This window comes from Megascapheus bottae, chromosome 15, assembly GCF_031878675.1.
Source record: "Megascapheus bottae isolate mThoBot1 chromosome 15, mThoBot2.hap1, whole genome shotgun sequence".
Taxonomy (NCBI): domain Eukaryota; kingdom Metazoa; phylum Chordata; class Mammalia; order Rodentia; family Geomyidae; genus Megascapheus; species Megascapheus bottae.
In genome coordinates, this window is record NC_143523.1 from 53433381 (window position 1) to 53443962 (window position 10582).

Sequence of the window (10582 nt, forward strand, 5' to 3'; positions counted from 1 at the left end):
AGCTACCTTCATAAACTATTTCTTTTTTTTTTGCCAGTCCTGGGCTTGGGCTCAGGGCCTGAGCGCTGTCCTTGGACTTTCTCAAGGCTAGAACTCTTGAGCCACAGCACCACTCCTGGCTTTTTGCTATATATGTGGTACTGAGGAGTCGAACCTGGGTCTTTGTGCATGCTAGGCAAGCATTTTACCACTAGGCCAAACTCCTGGCCCTTCAAAAACTCATTTTAAGTGCTAGATTCACCTCTGCATTCTAATGGCTGGAGTATAAATATTTGTTAGATGGTAATGGTGAAGGCATAAGCTTTCGTATTGGATATAGTTGTGGCAGTATAAACAGCTCTGCTTCCCATACAGGTACTGAGGCTCAGTACTCAAGTCTTTTGTTTATTTATAAAGTAAGGATCATTTGTGTCTCAGGACCATTGTGGGGGATTGAGCATGGAAATGTCAGTAGTCAACTTGGCAAATTTCCAACCCATCAGCTCTCTTTGCTGCTCTATTCTGCCTTAACTGGAGGTTCATAACCATCAGGTCCTCAGACAAAGCTTGAGGACAAAGCCCAGGACCAGTGCATGAGAGAGAGAGAGAGAGAGAGAGAGGGAGAGGGAGAGGGAGAGGGAGAGGGAGAGGGAGTGGGAGAGGGAGAGGGAGAGGGAGGAAGGATGGGAGCTGATGCCAAGAAAATGTCCTTGAGGAACAAGAAGCAGGTATTTGGCAGTCACTGAACCTTCCAGTGCCATGGTTTTAGAATCAGGAGAAATAAATTAAAAATATTTTTATTACCTTTAAAGTAGTTGTACACAGAAGTTACTATCAACAAAGGAGTTTATGAATACAATGCCTCTTGGCTTTGTTACTTATAGACCACTCAACTTTATAGTATTGCTGTTATAACACCCTGAGAAGACTAAGATCTTCAACCTTGAATGACCCCATACCTTCCTGGGAGGTGGGTCATGCTTCTATTAGTGGCTACAGACAAAGAAATCACCTTGCCTGGTATCCAGTCTTGAAAACAAGCTGGGTTCTGGGTAACATGAATATCTTTGGAAGCTGGGGATTGGTAAAGGACAATGCAGAATGCCTTCTAAGGCTCGAGTTTTGATGAAACTGATGTTTGGTTCTTTCCTTCTAAGTCAGACATGTAGGGATGTTTCCTCATTTCTTCTGGTGAACTTTCAGGATACCAGGGCATTCAATTCAATATGTTTTCCTATATCTGAGATCAATACATACGAACATACCCCAAATTATATAGGTACTCTATACCAATGAAGGGAAATGCAGGATAAATATGAGCCCCCAAGTTATTTATGGATATTCTAATAAGAAAATTTTCTGAGACTCAGGTAATTACTGGATAACTGTATTAAGGAATAAGGAAGGGAGGCCAAGTTGAGGGGAAAATACTATATGACTTAATCTTTCAGTTACTCTGTTTATGTGCCCTTATGTCTTAATAACTCCCAGATATTCCTGAGAATTATATTGCTGAATAGAGGAACAGAGGGTTTTGTTGGAGATGGTTGAACCCTTTATTATTTCTTTTAATAATATATAAGACTTCTGGTTTCTCCATATTCTAGTCAATATTCAATATTATTATCTAATTAAAAATAATCTTATTCATTTCAGTAGATATGTAATATCTAACAAAATCTTAGTGTGGTTTTAATTTTCATTTCCTTTAATGACTAATAAAAACTTGCAATGGTTATTGGCCATTCACATATATTCTGACACTAAATATGAAAGACTTTAAAATAATTTAAAATGAATTTCCTATTATTAAAAACTATCTATATATCTGTATTGCTTTGATCTAAGCTGTTTATCAACCATACATCGTGCAATATTTTTTCTCAGTGTGTCAGTTTCCTATTCTTTATTGGTGTTTTTCTTTTCTGATGAATAGGAACTTTAAATCCAACCTAGTATAATTTATTAAAAATTTCCTTCATAGTTAATTTTATTCTGGTTCTTGTCTAGGAAATCATTGCCATTTCTCATGCTGCAGAGATATTCTGTAAAGCTTTCTTCCTGAAACTATAGCTTTAGATTTTACATTCAGATTTTTGGTACAATTTAAAGTAATTTAGTATAAGGTGTGAGGTAGAGGTTAGGATTTATTTTCTTTCAATGGATATCCACTGTACCACAACCATGAGTTGGAAAGGGTTTCCTCTCTTTTCTGCAATTATTTAATGCTTTTACTTAGACATTAATTGAGGGCATTGGTGTGTTCTGGGGCTCTACTTTGTTGCATTCCTGTATTTGCCTTTCATTTTGATCCCATACTGTTATTTTATAGCTTTTTTATAGCTCTTGATATTCAACGTCCAAAGTTTTCTAACTTTGTTCTTAATTTTCACATTAAAATACTTTTTTAGGCTATGATAGACATAGATGCATGGTGTGCAGATCCTCCTTAAAAAATGTATTGCTTAGCTGTAAGGAGGATGGCTAGTGGGTACCCTCCAGCTATTAGCTACTGTCCAGTCTACTTCAGCTTCTGAACTGGGGTCATGCTTTTCTCAAGACAGCCACAATTAATAAATAAAGAAGGCAGAGGTAGCAGAGGTCACATTACTCTTGCTGAAGGCCTAAGCAAAGCAATTATACAATGGCATAGAAAGTTCTACTCAACATGAGCCTCCTCTTCTACATTTTTCCTCTGGTGTTTCCTACCATGCTAGAAGGGCTTTCACTCTTTGACACTTCTACCTGACTGTTCTAGCTTGATCTGCCTTCCTCTTTTTTTCCTCCCACAAGAGTTATTACCCAATACATCTTTGAATTTCCACCTCTAGCTCAGTGAGTCTCTCTGTTCTCACTGGCTTTGTCCTTAAGGAGCAAGCAGTTACAGCAGGGATTTGTGACTGGGTCCACAGGGACCCACTGGGTGATTAGGGTGGCACCTGTACAGATTAACACTTGGGGTGTCCCAGCTGTTAAAGTGAAATGCAGCAACTGTTCTGGGATAGGACTATTCACAGATCAGCACTCTAATTCAGGCCTTGGAATATGCAGACACCATCATCAGAATAAGGATAATGAAACTGAATATTGGTGACTAAATTTCTTGGACATCCTACCAACAGATAATGCAAAGCTGAGAGCAATTAACAAGGAATGGAATATTAACAGTTCGAAAATATAGTCCTTTTGGTAGTTTACAATACACTGTCATCTCATGAAATGAGCAATATACTACATTATTGCTCTTCTCTTTTGTTGTCCTCTTGTTAATCTCATGTTGCTACTGTATCTGACTTTGTTACCTAGCATATTATATATACATGTATTTGTTTATTTGAAATAGGGAAGGGAAGGAGGGGGAAACAAGATGATTGGGTGGGGGTGGAAGAGGAAAATGGGGACAAAAACATGAGAAGGGGTTTCAATGTGTGAGAAGTATCTGGTGTGAGAAGTAACTATAACTCCTCTATACATTACAATTTAAAAATGAAAATAATAAAGAACATATATAAGATATAACAGAGCACCCTCATTTCAAAGGTGGTTGAGGGATCAATGGGAGTGGATCATTTTTAATTCCAACATCAAAGTCTCAATTTAAAGTCCCTGACCCATAACAAGGGCTAATATGTGTGGATGCTACTGAAAGATTGGATTCCTCATATTCTATTCATTATCTTTAAGTAGTTGCATAAAGGGGATTTAATTCAACATGCCAGCTAAAGCATCCTGTTCAGTGTTACCCCTTTCATTATTTTCCCCCAGCTATCCTAATCCTACTCATTACCCTGGTTACATTTTACCTGTGTATATAGAGCATTGTATTGTGACTGTAAGGATTCATCATATTTCTATAAATATCCCAGTGTCTCCCATTGATAGCGTCCACCTCCCAACCCAATGTGGGATGTGATGTAGGGATCTTTCCTTACAAGGAAAGTTATTTGCAGGAACAGATCCCAAAGCACCTACACTTAAGGAATTATATGAACTTGGTGGAAATACCCATGGGACTAATTTCTGCTTGTGCTTAGTGAAAGGGACTACAGTAAAAAAAATAGCAAGCAATTTAACCTCTTGGGAGTGAAAATGGGAATTGGGGCAAATTCCTGTTAAGAGAACTCTTAAAAGTCTTGGGAACATAAAGTATCCTGTAGCAGAGAAGGGTTAAAGGGATCCAGAAAGTGGACATACTTGAATGTCTTTGAAGGTGAAAGACCACCAACGCATTATGTTCTGTGAGGCCTTCAGGGAACTCATGTGCTAAAGGCACCAGGGATGTGCTAGTGAAAGGAACCTAGCATCACTCAGTGCTCCAAACACAGCTGTCCTATTCCAGTCAGGGGTGGCTTTCACAGAGCCCAGCCCCAAATAGCCATAGGGATTATCTCATTTCCCCTCCTCATAAAGCAGCAGAGCCTAGGAGGTGGTGATTAGCTATGAGAGCAGGTGTGGGGGCTGAGAGAGAGCTGTAATTCACATTATAGTTGGCAAGATCTCACCTGCAGAAATCTGTGCACATGGCACCTCTTTGCCAAAACAGTTTGATAGGCTAGGAGGACTGCTGCTTTGACTGTATAGTCATGTCAAAAATTGAGAAAGCAGGAGATGAATGGTAGTTGTCACACTGAAGAACCCACAACTTTTCTTTTCAGGATCTGGAGTAGTTTTCATATCTGAGATCTCACCATTGAAGCACTGAAAGTGGAGCTGTAGCTCAAATGGTAGAGCGGCAGCCTCCAGCTAAAGAATTAGAAGACATAACCCAGGCCCTGAGTTCAAGCTTCACTACTGGCACTCAAACCCCAAACCCCCAAAACCCCCAAACACACACACACAAAACATTGTAACAGCAACTTTATTCATTCTGTGCATTTCCAAAAGTCTATCATTTGGATAATGAGAATAAAATAATATTTCAAAGAATCAATTTTAAAAGTAGTCTAAGGAGATAAAATATGATAACTTCCTAATCAATTTGATCCAAATAAGGAGAAAAAAACAATAAACTTAGACATGGAAAAGGGAATATTGCAATAAATATTTATATAATAACCAGGGGATTCTGAGGGAATAATTTCAAAACTTGTAATTAAATATACTTGAAAACCTAGAAGAACTTCATGAAGATGCGCTTGATCTACCAAAATTAGAAACTAGGGAATATAAACCACTTACAAAGATCCATAATAGAAGGGTTACATGATATTTGCCAGATAGATGGTGCATTAATTAATCCTTCTATTAATTACAATAAAAATATATGAAAAAAAGATCCATAATAAACAGTGTGTTTGAAGTAGTCATAAGGAGTCTTTTAACAAAGAAAAGCCAAGACCAGATAGATCCATAGCTGAAGCTCAGCAGACCTTTAAAGTGGAACTAATACTAGTATTCATAAAATAGACAGGGATAAAGGTTCTAAATGAACCTTATAAATCTACTATACTCTCCTTCCAAAACTGGATAAGAATGCAACAACATACAAAAGCTCTGCAGTTTAATGCAGTCCCACTTATCCAGCCTTTCTGATTTGTTGTGATTCTTGGTCCTTATTAAGAAAGTTTCAACCTGTGCCAAGGAGGTCTAGTGTATCTCCTATTCCTTCTTGTAAAGTTTTCAGTGTGTCAGCTTTTACCTCCAGGTCTTTGATCCATTTGGAGTTAATTCTAGTGCAGGGTGACAAAGAAGGATCCAACTTTAGTTTTCTGCAGGTGCTTAACCAGTTCTGCCAGCACCACTTGTTGAAGAGGCTGTCTTTCTTCCATTCTATTTTTTTGGCTCCCTTGTCAAAGATTAGGTGGCCATAGGTCCGTGGTTTAATATCTGGGTCCTCAGTTCTATTTCATTGGACTTTAGGCCTGTTCTTGTGCCAGTACCAAGATGTTTTGATGATTATAGCTCTGTAATAGAGTCTAAAGTTTGGAAGTGAAATTCCTCCTGTGCTGTTCTTTCTGCTAAGAAGTGTTTTGCTATACGGGGTCTTTTATTATTCCATATGAAATTTTGGATTGCCTCTTTTATTTCTTTAAAGAATGACATTAGGATATTGATGGGTATTGCGTTGAATTTGTAGATAGCCCTTGGCAAGATTGTCATTTTCGCGATGTTGATTCTTCCAATCCAGGAGCATGGGAGGTTTTTCCATTTCCTCCGTTCTGCTTTAATTTCCTTTTTCAGGGTTTTAAAGTTTTCATCAAAAAGGTCCTTTACATTCTTGTTAAGGTAATTCCTAAGTACTTTATTTTCTTTGAAGCTATTGCAAAAGGAGTTGCTTTCCTGATTGTTGCCTCATTCCTTCTCACTGTTGGCGTAGAGGAAGGCGATTGATTTTTTTAAGGTTAATTTTATACCCTGCTAACCTTCCAAAGTTTTGAACCAGCTCAAGGAGCTTGGGAGTGGAGTCTATAGGATTCTTTAAATACAGAATCGTGTCATCTGCAAAGAGGGAAAGGACATAGCTAGTAAATTAATTAGGAAGCCTACAGAATGGAAGAAGATCTTCACCGACCACACAATGGATAAAGGCCTCTTACCTAAAATATATCAAGAGCTCAAAAACTAATCTCCAATGAAACAACCATCCCATTAAAAGATGGGCCAAAGACTTAAAGAGAGTCTTCTCTGAAGAAGAAACAAAAATGGCCTATAGACACATGAAGAAATGCTCAACATCTCTGGTCATAAAAGAAATGCAAACCAAAACAACTCTAAGATTCCACCTCACTCCAGTTAGAATGGCCAGGATCAAGAAAACTAATAACAACAGATGTTGGAGGGGATGTGGCCAGGAAGGATCACTACTACACTGCTGGTAGGAGTGCAAACTTGTTCAACTACTATGGAAAGCAGTAAGACTAAATGTAGAGCTCTCCTATGACCCAGCAATTCCACTACTAGGCATTTACCCAATTGTCCAGAAACAAGGTCAGACTAAATCCACTAGCACAACGATGTTTCATTGTAGCACTATTTACCATAGCAAAGATATGGAACCAACCCAGATGTCCCTCAGTTGATGAGTAGATCAACAAGATGTGGTATTTGTACACAATGGAATTCTATGCTGGTGTCAGAAAGAATGACATCACCCCATTTGTCAGGGAATGGAAAGACTTAGAAAAAATCATATTAAGTGAAGTAAGCCAGACTCAAAGAACTTAGGTTCAATGGTTTCCCTCATTTGTCATAATCAGTAGAAACCTTGGGCTCTCCTAGCAGAGATTTGAATAGAGCAAAACCTAGATACAAAAGGTCATATAGTAGGACACTAAATGAAAGGACCCCTAGGATATAGAAACAAAAGTCATATAATGAGTGCTTGTTGTCCTTAAGGTACTATGTTATCTCTCATCTCTTTTGCTATCCCTTGATTATCTCATATTGTTCCAGTATCTTACTTTGTTATCTGATATGTTGGATGTATTTGTATTTGGTTATTTGAAATTGGATAGGGAAGGGGGGGGAAACAAGATGAGAGGTGGGGGTAGGGGGGATGGAAATGGGGACCAAGACATGAGAAAGGGTATCAATGTATGTGAATTAATGTACCTTCTATCTGGCAAATATAATGTAACCCTTCTATTAATTACAATAAAATATATGGAAAAAAAGAATGCAACAACAACAGAGAGGGGGATAGGGAGAGGGGGAGAGGGAGAGGAAGAGAGAAAGGGAGAGGAAGAGAGAAAGGGAGAGGGAGAAGGAGAGGGACAGGGAGAGGGAGAGGGAGAGCGAGAAGGAGAGAGTTGCAGAATAACCTATTTGATGAACACTGATGAAATTTTCTCAGTAAAATTCAAACTGAATTTATCATGTAAAGATCAAACACCATGATCAAATTGGTTTTATTTCACAGATGCATGCATTCTTTGACATATGTAAATCAATGAACATAATTCAGCACTTAAGTAGAATCAAGGACAAAAATCTTTTGATAATCTCAATCAATAATCTCAGATGCAGGAAAAGCTTTTGACAAAGTGCAACTTTTATGACAAAATATTTGAATTAATTATATAGAAGACAAATTTAACTAATAGGTTTGTTCAGCTATAATTTCCCTAATTAAAATCAAGCATTTTAGTGAAAACTCCTATTTGTTTGATAAATGTATGTATATTCATGACACCACTAATAAAAAATCAAGGTATAGAACATTTCTGTTGCCTGGGACAACAATTATCTTATCCCTATACCCCATCTCCTGAGAATCACTTGATTTTTGTCTTTGTACTGTTGACTTCATAATGTCACAATTGGAATCAAACAATATGCAATCTTTTGAGGCTGGCTTTTTTAAAATCATTTTGTACAATGCATGAGCAATTCAGCTGTGGCGTATTTATTACTATTTTAAAATTATGATTGGGATGTTTTCTTTCATGGTAAAGTGAAACACATTTCATGTATTTGCATGCTGAAGGACTTTATATGTTGCCTTTGTGATTATGAATTAAGCCACTGTAATATTTATTACCAGTTTTTTTGTGAACATGCTTTTATTTCTCTTAGATAAATACCTAGGAGTTGAATTGCAAGGTGGTATATAAAAGACATGTTTCGCCTCAGGAGAAATACTTAAAACATTTTCCAGAGTGGCTATTCCATTTCTGAATTCTCAATAGCAGTACATGTGTGTTCTAGTGGCTTTATATTTTTCTGCATATGGTGCTCTCAATTGTTTATTTGCCGGTCCTGGGGCTTGAACTCAGGGCCTGAGAACTGTCCTTGGGCTTTCTCAAGACTAGGGTTCCACCATATGAGCTACAGCACCACTTTCCAGCTTTTCTATGTATGTGGTACCAAGGAATTGAACCCAGGTCTTTGTGCATGCTAGGTAAGCACTCTAATCCTAGGCCAAACTCCCAGCCAGATGTATTTTTTTCCTATATTCATTTCCATCTGTTTTTCATCTTTGGTGAGGTGTTCAGATCTTTCATCCATGTTGAGAATGGAGATTTATTTTGTTTACTGTTGAATTTTAAGAATATTTTATGTAATTATATAGGTACAAAACGTATTTTAAAAGTATTTCCACATGTGTTTTGCAGGTATTGTTTTCCTGGTCTCAGCTTGCCTTTTAATTCGTAACAGTTTTTTTTTTTTTGCTTGTCTTTTTGAAAAAAAAATCTTCATAGAAAATCACTTGGTTTAACTTTCAGCAGCCCACTCCTGAGCTCTGAGGAAGCTTGCCTTCTTCTGAGCTACCCGATCTTTCTTCTGAGCAAGGGACATCTTGGGACAGTTCCACCTCTTCTTCTTCACTACTCTCTTGGGCTTCTTCACATAGACTGGTTTCTCTCTTATAGCAGCATGAGCCTTCTTGTACATCTCCTCCATCATGTCTGGAGTTACATTGTTCTTTATGTACTGGGAGAACTGCTTCTTGTACGAATCTTCATCCTCTTCCATTAGGTAACGCATATAATCTGCAACATTCTGACCCATGATGTGCTTCCGATGTACTTCTGCATTGAACTCCTTGCTCTCAGAATCATAGCCAGGGAATCGCTTGGTACTGTGAGGGATAGACAAGCCTCCATCCACAGCTTCCTCAGGGCACCAAAGACTTTATTGCCAGGGGTAGTTCTGGCAAGGCCTGCATCCAAATAGCAGGTGAAGGCACCAGGTTTTCCAGCAATGCTCTCCACGTTGTATTCATCACCAGTCACCTCCACTTGGCCTTCGTAGATCCTGTCCATCCCAAACCTATTGAGAAGCCTGCGGGCCAGCAGCAGGCCAGTGCAATAAGTAGCCACATAATTGGTGAGGCCTACTTTCACACCGTACTTGGGTAGTTAGTGCACATATGCTGCACACACGATCATGTCTCCTATGTGTGCGTAAGCAATCTGACAAATAGTATCTCTGTTGGTTACACGAACTCTCATCCTGTATTTGGGTGTGTTGTACTTATTTTTGTCTTGGATCACCAAGCGTTTCCGAGCATAGTAGTCAGTTTTGCCCTCTCGACGTCTTCTAAATTTCACTTGGTATCTCTTAAAGTAGGCCTTATTCTTGACAACTTTAACAAACCCCATCCTGCAGATTAGAGATCCCCAGTTTTTTTTTTTGTAAAGTAAAATTGCTTAAAATTTGATGACAGGAGTTGTATTAGAAATTGAATCAGGGCCTGGATCTTGTTAGGCAAGTATTTGAACATGAGCCACATTCCACACTCTGAATTGTTCAATTTTAATTAATTTGACTTATCTTTTTTTTTCATGGATAATGGTTTTGGTGGCCTACCAAAAACTCATGGCCAGATGAAAAGTCACCTAAGGGTTGGTTGGGGTTGAGATGACAGGGGGAGGAAAGATGGAAGAAGTAATACTGATCGGATGCTTGATGTTTGTAAACTGATTTTCTGAATTGGAATGTCTCGTTTCAGCTACTTAAAGTAAGAAAACAAATAAAATAAATTTAAAAGATTAAGTCACCTAGATTTCTTCCTATTTTATCACCTGGAATCTTTATAGTTTTCTATTATACATTTAGGGCTGTGGTCCATTCTGAGTAACTTTCTGTAAAAAAGTTTATCATCTAAATTTATAAAAAATATTTTTTGTCTTTCTGTATCCAATGTTTCTACCATCATTTG

The 10582-nt window shown here is 38.0% G+C and overlaps 1 pseudogene; it reads right to left on the reverse strand.

The window, feature by feature from the left end:
- Nucleotides 1-9096: 9096 nt before the first annotated feature.
- On the reverse strand, nucleotides 9097-10034 carry LOC150054361 (large ribosomal subunit protein uL18 pseudogene; annotated as a pseudogene).
- Nucleotides 10035-10582: the final 548 nt, after the last annotated feature.